We start from the raw sequence: 12,135 nt of genomic DNA, 5'->3' as shown, positions 1-12,135 counted from the left end.
TGATCTTCAACTCTTTTTTTAACCGCCTCCCCTAGTAATTTCCTTGAGTTCCACTTCATGGATAATTTTAGCAACTGCCAGGGTTAACTGGAAGAGTTCCAGTTACTAAATTTAAGAGCACGGGGTAATTTCTTGATGTGTAAAAGGAACTGAAATGATATAAAAGCATGTATAGCTCACTTCTCATGAAAAGCTGATGAGGTTAGTCGAGTCACTCTTGCCTCCTTCGAGAGGCGCAGAGGGGAACGAACTGCTGAAGGCCTCACCAGCTGGGAAGCGGCAGCACTGGGCTTGCCACCAGGGAGGTGACCAGGACCCTCGCCCTTTAGCCCCTGCCCTGTGCTGCCTCAACCGCAGATTTGCGACAAGGCCCTTTTGGAAAGGGGAGGGTGGGGTCATAGGAGAGTGGTTTTGGATTTGCTATAGTTGTCTGTGCGTACATGTTACCCCGCCCCCACCAACTTACCCTAGGGAGCATTTGCAGCTCTGGGAGGCCTCGGGCCTTGAGGGTCATGCCCATCCTGCCACCGGCTGCCAGACAGGGTGGAGCCGGACACCTCCTCGGCCTCCTAGCCGCTCCAGAGTGCCAGTGTCCCACTCCTTTGATTTGGCGATTCCCCCAAACCAGCCCCAACAGCTGTGGCCCACAGGGGTGCGTTATTTTTTCTCTGGTTCTGTGAAACGTATTTGAGCATAAATAATACATACACAGGGTGCAAAATGCCAAGATACAAAGGGCTTCACGGTGAAAAGTCTCTTCCCAAGTCTCCTAGCTCCCCAGTCCACTCCTCAGAGGCCACTAGTGTTACCAATGTCTTGGATAAGCCTTCCAGAGATGTGTGTGTGTGCGTGCGTGTGCACACACACATACATTCACGCATACATACAAGAGGAACACACAGTGCACACAGACGAGCACACACGCACGTTAACGGCCTAGCTTACTTACCCAGTCCTTTTTGGAAGGGAATTCAGGTTGTTTCCAGTTCCTTGTTGTTACAAGTAGTGCTGCAATGGAGAAAGGTGGGGTCAATTCAGGGGTGAATTTGAAGAACTCCAATCATATCACTTTAGTGCAAACATTGTTATTGGGTCACTCGCAGATCTGAATGAGGTTCTCCCCCAAGATTATTGTCACTCTTCAGATGATTTACTTATATCACCCCATTCCAAAAATGAATTAAGAACAGTTGGACTCCTCTAATTGGAGACCGCTGGAGGAAGCGGATCAGGGGATGCTAAGAGCTAATATGGACCACCACCTAGGAAGTACAAAATACACGCTTTGCTAAGTTGATAGGGCTTAAGAGGTGCTTTGTGCACTGGGGCCTGCCCTCTTATGCTGCTTTTGGGAACCCTGCAACCACCACTGTGTAGAAGAGCCTGGGCTAGCCTGCTGGATAATGAGAGACATGTGGTGCGGCCAAAAAAAAAAAGTAATCTTAATATGGAACCCCAATATATAAAACATGCTTAAAACAGAAAAGCAGTAATTTATTAGCATACATTTAAATGTTTATTTTGCATTAATTCATGCAAACAACACAAAATTCAAAGGTACAAAAGGATATGTACAATAAGACTGTTTTGTGCCCTACTGGGCAAAAGACTAGCAAAAAAAAGTCTCAAGTGTTGGGGAAGATTTGGAGTAATAGGAGTGTATATAATGCTGTTGGAATGTAAGTTGGTATCAACCATTTTGGAAAATAGTTTGATAGGTTGTAGTGTAATTGAAGATGACATATTCTCCAACCCAGTAACTACCCTTCTGGAGAAGCTTACACATGCACACAGGACATGTATCAGAATGTTCATAAGATCACTGTTGTAATGCCATAAAAAACTTGGAAACAACCCAAATATCCATCTGCTGGAGAATGGGCAGATTGTGACATAGATGTTCTAATTATCTAATGCATAATGAATCACCTCAATACTTAGTGGCTCAGGTCAATAATCAGTATCTCTTATGGCTCTGGGTGCTGACTTGCTCAATTAGACTGTTATAACGGGCGCTCTCACGCGCTTGCTGTAAGATCTTGGCTGGGGCTGGCGTCCTCTTGAAAGCTTCCCCAGTTGTCTGGTGGTTAACCAATACTGGCACTTAGATAAAACCTGAGTGTGGGCTATCAGCCAGAATGCCTACATGTGGCCTCTCCATGTGGCCTGGGCTTCCTTACAACATGGCAGCTGGGTTCAAAGAGCAAGCTTCTCAAGGGAGTCAGGGAAAACTGTATTGCCTTTTCTAACCTAGCATTGGAAGTCACTCACATTGCTTCACTTCTGCCATAGTCACTAGCCCACCTAGATTCAAGAAGGACCATAGGCCCTACCTCTCAGTGACAGGAATGTCAGTGTCTCATTGTAAGAAGAGCATATGGGATGAGAGATCACGTTGTGGCCATCTTGGAAAACTATACAGGGTTGGCCAAAAAGTTCATTCGGGTTTTTGTAAGATGGCAAGGAAAACCCTGAACAAACTTTTTGGCCAACCCAGTACATCAATACTGGATGTATTACATTATGTATTGGATGTGGAATATTACACTTCAATGAAAATGAACTAAAGTTGTACATATCAATATGAATAAAGCAAAACATTGGGTGATAAAAGCAAATTACAGAAGAATATGTGTAGTTTTAAAATATGCAAAATAGGGAGTTCCCTGGTGGCCTAGTGGTTAGGATTTTGGGCTTTCACTGCCGTGGCCCAGGTTCAGTCCCTGGTCAGGGAACTGAGATCCTGCAAGCCGCGTGGCCAGCAACAACAACAAAAAAAGCAAAATAATGCATATTGGTTATAGATACTTAGAGTGTAATGAAATTATAAAATGCATGGGAATGATAAACTCCAAATGTAGGACAGTGGATCACTTCAGGGGTGGGATGGGATGTGATTGGAGAGGTGCACATGGGGTCCAACTGTATGGTAGTGGTTTTTAAAGTTGGGTGATGGGCACACAGGTGTTCATTGTGTTCAAAGTTTTAATACTTTCTTGGTTTAATACTTTCTATTACCAATTAAAAAAAACCAATTCTCTCTCCTACTCTAGATGCCTCAGTCGTCCAGTTCCCCTCTCCAGGAGCAATCAGTGTTACTGGGGTTTTATGTGTCCTTCCAGAAACATTTCATTTATAAACATAACTATATTTTCTCACTCAGATGGTAGAATATATGATAGTTTTACACTTTGCTTTTTTTACTTAATATATATCCTGGAGAGCATTTCATATCAATTCACCCATTTAAAATGCACACTTCAGTGGCTTTTGGTTATTCACAGAGTTGTGTCCATCACCACAAGTTTAGAATATTTTCATTATCCTCAAAAGAAACACCCACACTCCTTAAGCATCAATCCCCAAGTCCTCCCATACTCTACCCCACCCCCCGCTCCAAGCCCTTGGCAACCACTAATTTACTTTCTGTCTGTATAGATTTGCCTCTTCTGGACATTTCATATAAATGGAATCATACAATATGTGGCCTTTTGTGTCTGATTTCTTCCACTTAACAGGTTTTCAGGGTTCATCCATGTTGTAGCATGTGGCAGTACTTCATTTCCTTTTGTTGATGAGTAATATTGCATTGTGTGGACATTGGGTTGTTTCCACTTTTTGGCTATTATGAATAATGCCGCTATGAACATTCATGTACAACTTTTGTGTAGACGTATGTTTTCAATTCTCTTGGGTATATACCTAGGAGTAGAATTGTTGGATCATAAGTTAATTCTATTTTTAATCATTTCAGGAACTGCTGGACTGTTTTTCAAAGTGGCTGTACCATTTTACTTTCCCATCAGTAGCGTATGAGGGTTCCAATTTCTCCATATCCTTGCCAACACTTAATTATCTGTCTTCTTGATTATTGCCATCCTAGTGGGTTTGGAATTATATCTTATTATTGTGGTTTTGATTTGCACTTCCCTGATGGCTAATAATCGTAAATATCTTTTTAAAAAATTAATTAATTAATTTTTGGCTGCGTTGAGTCTTTGTTGCTGCGCATGGGCTTTCTCTAGTTGCAGTGAGCGGGGGCTACTCTTTGTTGTGGTGCGCAGGCTTCTCATTGCAGTGGCTTCTCTTGTTGCAGAGCATGGGCTCTAGGCACGCCGGCTTCAGTAGTTGTGGCACGGAGACTCAGTAGTTGTGGCACGGAGACTCAGTAGTTGTGGCTCGCGGGCTGTAGAGCGCAGGCTCAGTAATTGTGGCGCACGGGCTTAGTTGCTCCGCAGCATGTGGGATCTTCCCGGACCAGGGCTCGCACCCGTGTCCCCTGCACTGGCAGGCGGATTCTCAGCCACTGCGCCACCAGGGAAGTCCTTAAACATCTTTTAATGTCCTTATTGGAAAGAGCTTCCTTTTAAACTAACTGCATAGTATTCCCTTGTGTGGATGTACCTTTGAACCAGTCCCTTATTGTGGCCATTTAGGTGGTTTCTAAATCTTTTTCTATCACAAACAGCGCCTCTCGTGTATACCATCGTTTGCTCATGTGTGAACATATCTATAGGGTAAATATCTAGGAGATAAACTGCAGGGGCAAAGGGAATGCTCCTGTTTTATAAGTTTGAACGTATGCCATTTGTGTGTTTAAAAGTAAATATTGAGAATAATCAGATTTGTTTGAGGAACATTCTAATTTTTCCTCCAGTGTTGACGGCTAGCAGGTTCACATCAGAATAAGCAGCCATTTTATTTCCCTATTTTATTTTGGCTAAACCTTGCATAATTCAAGACTGACTTTTACATAGACTTGAATGTCAGGTTGAGGCAGGGGTTCAGAGCACATAAACCTACATTCATTGTTCCAAAGTTCTCCCCTAGAGCTGCCTTTTCTGCTCCCTCATATTTAATGCAGTGCTTGTTCCTAAATAACCAACATAGCATATCCTGGTGATCATTTGGCCTTCTTGATGGTCTATTACGGTTAAGAGCTTGAGCTGTTATGATTAAGAGCAGCTGTGTGATCTTGGGCAAGTTACTCAACCTCTCTGTGCTTTAGTTACCTCCTCACTAAGATGGGAGTAATAGTAGCATCCACCTCACAGGATGATTATGAGGATTAAATGAGTCAATTCATGTGAAGGGCTTAAACAGTGCCTGGCACAGTGTGGTTATCTAATCTGTCTGAAATTGATGATTTTCAGGGAAGATTTTCCATACCAGCATTAGCATCATCACTTAAAGAACCCTTTAGTGACATTCTCACTGGCTACAAAAAAGAGCTTTTGGGGTAACTCTTTATTTTAATATAATTATAAACTTACAGCAGAGTAGCAAGAATAGTACAAGAGATTCCTGTGTACTCTTCAGCCAGATTTGCCAACTGTTTGCTCCATTTGTCTTATCATTCTCTCTTCTCCCCTCCCCGTCTCCATAAGCGCGTCTCACACACACACACACACACACACACACGTTGTGTTTTTGAACCATTTGAGAGTTCAGTTGAGCATGATGTCCCTTTACCTCGCAATACTTCAGTGTGTATTTCCTAAGAACAAGAACATTTTTTTTCATAAGCACAGTACAACCATCAAAACCAAGAAATTTAATGAGGATACAATACTCTTATCTAAACCTCAGTTCATATTCCAATTTCATCAATTGTCCCAATAAAATTCATTATTGCCATTTTTATCCCCGGCTCAGAATCCAATTCCAATCATGTGTTGCGTTTAGGTGTTATGTCAGAGTTTCCTTTTAAACAGTGAATGTTTCCATAACAACACAAGGGTCCAACTTTCTCCAGGAAGGCTTGATGCCTGCAAGTCAGCTGGGTTCCAGCCGGGATGGTCAGCTCACGTGGCGCCATCTTGTGGTAACAGCACAAATAGAGTTTATAAATCGTCTCCTGGGGCAGCTGTGAAGTGATTTGAGCTAAAAAGAAATAAGGTGATATTGATATCATCTCATTTTTTCTCAATAATGTGGGAAACTATGTTTTAAATATTTTTCGGTCTTTCCTGGTGGCGCAGTGGATAAGAATCCGCCTGCCAATGCAGGGGACACGGGTTCAAGCCCTGGTCCGGGAAGATCCCACATGCCCCGGAGCGCCTAAGCCCGTGCGCCACAACTACTGAGCCTGCGCTCTAGAGCCCGTGAGCCACAACTACTGAGCCCACGTGCCACAACTACTGAAGCCCGCGCGCCTAGAGCCCGTGCTCCGCACAAGAGAAGCCACCGCAATGAGAAGCCTGCGCACCACAGCGAAGAGTAGCCCCCGCTCGCCGCAACTAGAGAAAGCCTGTGCGCAGCAATGAAGACCCAACACAACCAAAAATAAATAAAATTAAATCTTAAAAAAAAATTATCAATTCAAATAATCCACATACCTTAACAGCATAAAATGAGATTTTGCTGTATCTCAAATCTGGACTCAAGCAGGTGAATTCCAGTGCTGTGGGTAAAAACATGGGCTTGGCCTGAGACATCTTTGGGAATGGATCTGGGCACCACATTCTGGCTATGTGATATTTTGCAGGAGACTTCCCCTCTCTGGGCCTATATTTACTTCTGCAAAATAGGCCTTACAGAGACTTCTACCTGCAGGAACATATTCAGGTCATGGATATAGTGACCAGCACTGTGCCTGATATGTGGGAATTCTTCAATAAAGGTTAAGAGATTATTATTATTTGTTCAACTTTTTGTGAGTAGACAAGTTCAGACCTGAAGTAAAATTCACCCCAGTACAGAGCTTTAACTTTCCTAATCAAAACCACATTCAGTCAACAAATATTTATTGATCCCCAAGTCCCAACTGTGTGTTAGGCATTGTTCTAGACGCTGGGAATACAGCCCAAGACAAGTCTTTGCCCTCATGGGCAAATTTATGTTCTGGTTTTGGGGGAAGACAGTTACAAAATTAAAAAAATTCTTTAGTGTTAAGCGCTAGGTAGAGAATTCAAATATGCTGAAAAGAAGTGACAGTATGGCTCTTTTGGATTTGGGGTGACCAGGGAAAGCCTCTCTATAGAGATGAGATTTGAACTGAGTTCTGAAAGACAAGGAGTCAGTCATGCAAAGATCAGGATCAGGGGGATGACCAGTCCAGGCAAAAGGAACAGCAAGTGCAAAGGCACTGAGGTAGGAACAAGCTTGTCTTTTTGGTGGGGCAGAGAAGAGTTTAGTGTGTCTAGGATATGGTGGTCAAGGGTGAGAGTAGCTTGAGATGAAGTTAGTAAGATAGGGGCAGCTCACATAGGTCCCTGAAGACCATGGTGAGGCCTTTAGCTTTTTTTTTTATAAATTTATTTATTTTATTTTATTTATTTTTGGCTGCGTTGGTTGCTGTGCGCGGGCTTTCTCTAGTTGTGGCGAGTGGGGGCTACTCTTCGTTGCGGTGCGTGGGCTTCTCATTGCAGTGGCTTCTCTTGTTGCAGAACACGGGCTCTAGGTGCGCGGGCTTCAGTAGCTGTGGCACATGGGCTCAGTAGTTGTGGCTTGCGGGCTCTAGAGCACAGGCTCAGTAGTTGTGGCACATGGGCTTAGTTGCTCCACGGCATGTGGGATCTTCCTGGACCAGGGATCGAACCCATGTCCCCTGCATTGGCAGGCAGATTCTTAACCACTGCGCCATCAGGGAAGTCCCAGGCCTTTAGCTTTTATTTCATGCAGGATGAGAAGCCATCTACATGTTCAGAGCAGATCGATAAGGTGTTCAGTCTTAAGAGTAGAAAAAGTTTTATCCCAAGGTTTGCACTAAAGCACATTTAGCCTCACCTTACATGTTTTGGAAATCTGCGATGTGTTAAAAAGTTGAATGTGCATGGTGCATGGTATCTTCTATTAGAATTTTTGAACGATAAAACATTTTATAAAAAGGAAATTGGAACCAACATTTACAGAATCCCTTATCTGTACTACTGCCAAACACTTAAAATGACTCTAAAAGGATCTTTCCAACACAGTAGCATCTAGGGTGGGGCTTAGTAACTTCTGGCTGCGGCATCAAAGATATTATTTCAACATTTCTGTATAGTGTGGGAAACTCTTTTAAATAAAAACTTTTTTTTTTTTAACAGTTCCAGTCTTCTTCGGGAATCTGATCAATGCTATGGACTTTCTCCCTTGAAAATGCTCTGCTTAGGATGAAGAAAGGGGGAAATCTGAGTATTCCTGCTTGTATCTCCTGATCACCCACGTAGCAGGGAGAGTCCCCCCCAGAGCCACTGCCAGGGATAGACCCCCCCCAGACTTTGTCAGGTGGAGTGGAAGCCTCCCCATCTGGAGCTACCAGGAGGTTCTTTATGGCTGGCCCAGGCAGCTTGCCCCATCACCATTGGAGCGCAATCTTTGAGAAGGGTTGAAATGAACTCTAGGGGCTTATTCCCACTCCCTGGGGACAGAAGGGGACTTTGAGGAGATGCCCTTTCCATCCCTCAGGGCAGGATTCTTCATCATCTTTTTTGAATCAAGAGGCCTTTGAGCAGACTAAAGATGAGAAGCTTTGGGCCCTTCTTCCCAGAAAAGTGCCTGTGCAGCCCATATTTATAGTCATAGGCGGGAAGTTCACAGAATAGATTAGAGGGTAGAGAACAATTTGGGGTTTTAGGAAATTTTCTCCTCAATCACCCTTGATGTGGAAATTGAGAGACTGAGACCCTCAAACAATAATTAAGTGGTTTGCCAAAGCAACACAAGGGACAGAAGTAGGGCTATTACTTTCCATTTTCCGGCATGATATGAGTTCAAAGCACAGGCTCTTGTATCAGACTACCTGGGTTCAAATCCCGCCTCCACCCCTAACTTGTCCTGGGACCCTGAGCAAGCCCGTTAACATACTGTCCCACTTAACCTCCAAGATTGTGTTGACAGCAACAGGATAGCATTGGTGAGATTGTGTCAGGAACAGAACCTGGCCTGTAATAATTGCTAAATGAATTCTATTGCTACTGTTTTGCGACGAGGAAAGGCAGGCTCAGAGAAATGATGTTATTTTGACAAGGACACAAGAGAGGCATGATTAGAACTAGGGCCCATCTATTTCCAAAGCCAGTAAGTGTTGTTCGCTCCCAGACTAGTGTTTTTCAAACTGCAAGGCACGACCCATTAGTGGGTCAGAAAATCAGATCAGCGGGGTCTCAAACAGCACTGAAAAAAAAAGTTAAATATCAGAGTGCATCATACATAGGGTAAATAGCATTTGGTTGCACTTTTTTTTTTTCTTGGCTGCACCTCACAGCTTGTGGGATCTTAGTTCCCCAACCAGGGACTGAACCCAGGCCCACAGCAGTGAGAGTATAGAGTCCTAACCACTGGACTGCCAGGGAGTTCCCTTTGGTGACACTTTTGTTTCACGGGATTGTAAATATACATCTGTGTGTTCTTGGTCTTTTTTTTTTTTTGATTGCACCATGGCTTGCGGGATCTTAGTTCCCCAACCAGGGATTGAACCCGGTCCCTCGGCAGTGAAAGTGCCCAGTCCTAACCGCTGGGCCACCAGGGAATTCCTACTAGGTCTTAAAATAGTTTGAAAGCCATTACCCTTTACTACTAGTGCCCCTACAAGTTCAGACACAAGCACACGGAAGCTTTCAGTGAGATCTCTGTGTCTTGTAATCCATCCTGTTTCCCAGGAGGGGCAGGGATTCGAGCTAGCCCAGGAAGACTCAGAGGTAGGGGAATGGGCTATGAGCTGTACATCCTGGAGTGGAGTAAATCGAGTAGGCCAGAGTAACCTTGAGTCTAGATTAGAGCAGAAGAGCTACTTTTTGAAACAAATATTCCTCGAGAGCCCACTCTGTGCCAGGACCTTTGCTGGTTAGTGTTAGGTACACAGCGATGACTAAGCTAGTCCTGGACTCTTCCCTCTTGGGGCTCACTGTGCAGTGGAGGAGACAGATCTGTTACCAGGCAGTGAGAGGCTAAAATGGTCAGGGTTGTAGGGGGGAGGCTCTGGTCAGAGTGTGATGGGGGAAGACCAGGAATTAGGAACACAAAGCAAAGAGTTCCAAGCTGGAGACCCACCAGCAGAGGGCTAGTTCCAGCAGTAGGTTTACCTCTGGGGAAACTACCACCCCTGAGTAGGACTTTGCCTGAGACACTCTCGCAGACTTAGGTGGACCCAGGGTTCTTCAACTCCCAGCCAGGCCTTCTGTGTGGCATTACTGGAACCCAAATTCATAAAGTAGGAAGCCCCACCCAGCCCATGAGAGAGCAGGGACCGGGATCCGGATGTCTCACAGCTGTCTACTACACTAGCTAATACACGGGTCAGGATCTGTGCAAAGCTCTTTTTTTTTTCCCCCAGGGCTATTTTAAGGCCTTTGTAGGCCCAAGTTACCCCGTAAAAAAGTTATATCCCATATTTAATTGCATATATATATCATGAGCAGATAGGATTAATATTTTGGAGTTATAGCATGTCTAATTGACTTACACTGTTCGGTTTACATAAAATAGCCCAATAGCCCAGGGGCGCAGCTATGATTGTTTCCATTTTGCAGAGGTGGCTACTGAGGCACAGAAAATGGTAAAGCCTTCTGCCCACAGTCACCAGTAAGGAAATGCAAAGCTGGGTTTGTGTGGCTTCAGAGCCTGTGCTCAACCATGAGAGGAAATACTGAAAAGGAAACCCTTCCTAACGCCTGCTCCAAAGCTCTTTTAGAGCCTCAGAACCTGAACTAAGGGCGAGAGCGGAGTAAAACCAGATCAAAGCGCATGTAAATAAGGACCAGGGGCTGCCGGGAAATATCATCACGGCTAGCCTCCAGGGAAAGCGGGAGTCAGAGTCTTACTGAGCCTGCGCAATCTTCTTTTTTTTTTTTCTCCCGTCCGGCGCCTGCGCGAGGCACATCCCTTGCCCACACCGGGTCAAGCTTGCCTAATGTACGCAGGCGCCCTTCTCTGAGTCGGCCACCTCCCCTTCCTTGCGCTTGCGCTCTAGCGCTCTTCGAGTCCCTCTCTCCCTCTCTCGCGTCAGTTCCTGTTTGTGGCGGGAGAAGGCGGTATTTCCGTCCAGAGGGTGGGAGGGGGTGGTAAGCGGGGGCTGGGGGGAGGGGGCGGGGGGGGCCGCGCCGCGCGAGCCGTTGGGCCTGGCTCCGCTAAGGCGTTGCTGCTAGTGCTGCCGCCGCCGCCGCCGCCAGGAAACACAAGGAGCGGAATCAAGCGTAGCGTGGCGATGGGCAGGAGTAGAACCCCGCCAGAGAGGCTGGGCGGCCGCCGGTGACAGGTGAGTGCGCCAGCGCGTGTCCCCAAGCGCCCCCCCCCGGCGATGGTCGCGTCCGGACCCCCAGCAAAGCCGCGCTGGGCCGTACCACCGGTGCCCACTGGGCGGGGACCGTAGTCCTTGAGCCCCCCCTTCCGGGACTGAGTTGGGGAGGCTGCGCGGGGGCGGTTGGACTAGCCCCGAGGGGGCGGGGGCGGCGGGCTGAACCACTGAAGCTGTAGGGGGCGCATATCAAAGTGTGGGGACCGAACTATTGAAGGGCTGGAGGCGCAGACCCCTGCGTGCTGGGCTGGGGTTGAGCCAGTGGGCTGGGAGGGGAGAGCCCGCCTGGTGTGCGAGGGCTAAGCCTTTGAGGGGGCGCGTCTTAGCAAGTGTAGGGGGCTGTGGAAATAGTTCCTAGAGTGTGCTTAGAGAGGTAGGGGCTTCTGGGGAGGGAGCTGTACCTAGTGTGGCCCGGGTGGCGCCCTTTGGGTTGTACCACTGAGGTCCTGGGGGGAGCCATCCTTAGAACGTAGAGCCGCGATGTGATGTTTATAATTTTGAGGGACCGCGCTGGGCGGGGGGACGGGCCCGAGTGGGTGTTCAGGGGAGTACTTTGGGAGCGCTGTAACGCCGAGCGATGAGGAGGGGGTTCTGCCTCCTGTGTTTGGTGGGTGGAGCTTGGGGGTTTACGCTGAGCTGGAGGGGGAATCACCCTTTATTGAACTTCTTATTGACTTTGGGGGGAATTGGATGGTCAGTGGGACTGCTGTCTACCCTAGAACCGTTTCGTGTTATTAAACCTTATTTTAAGGTGTGTTGGGACACCTCTGTGGCAAATTCTTCCCATGGTTTTGGCTGGGGCGTGGGGGGGAGACGTCTTAGAAGCCGCTTGTTTTCTGAGCTTTCGGCTCCATATTAGGGAGGGGAGTGGGTATGGAGCTTGGATTTGAGGATCTGTGTCCCTGGACCTGCTTAAG

Source organism: Eubalaena glacialis, chromosome 18 (assembly GCF_028564815.1).
Source record: "Eubalaena glacialis isolate mEubGla1 chromosome 18, mEubGla1.1.hap2.+ XY, whole genome shotgun sequence".
Taxonomy (NCBI): domain Eukaryota; kingdom Metazoa; phylum Chordata; class Mammalia; order Artiodactyla; family Balaenidae; genus Eubalaena; species Eubalaena glacialis.
This window is presented reverse-complemented; position numbering follows the sequence as displayed.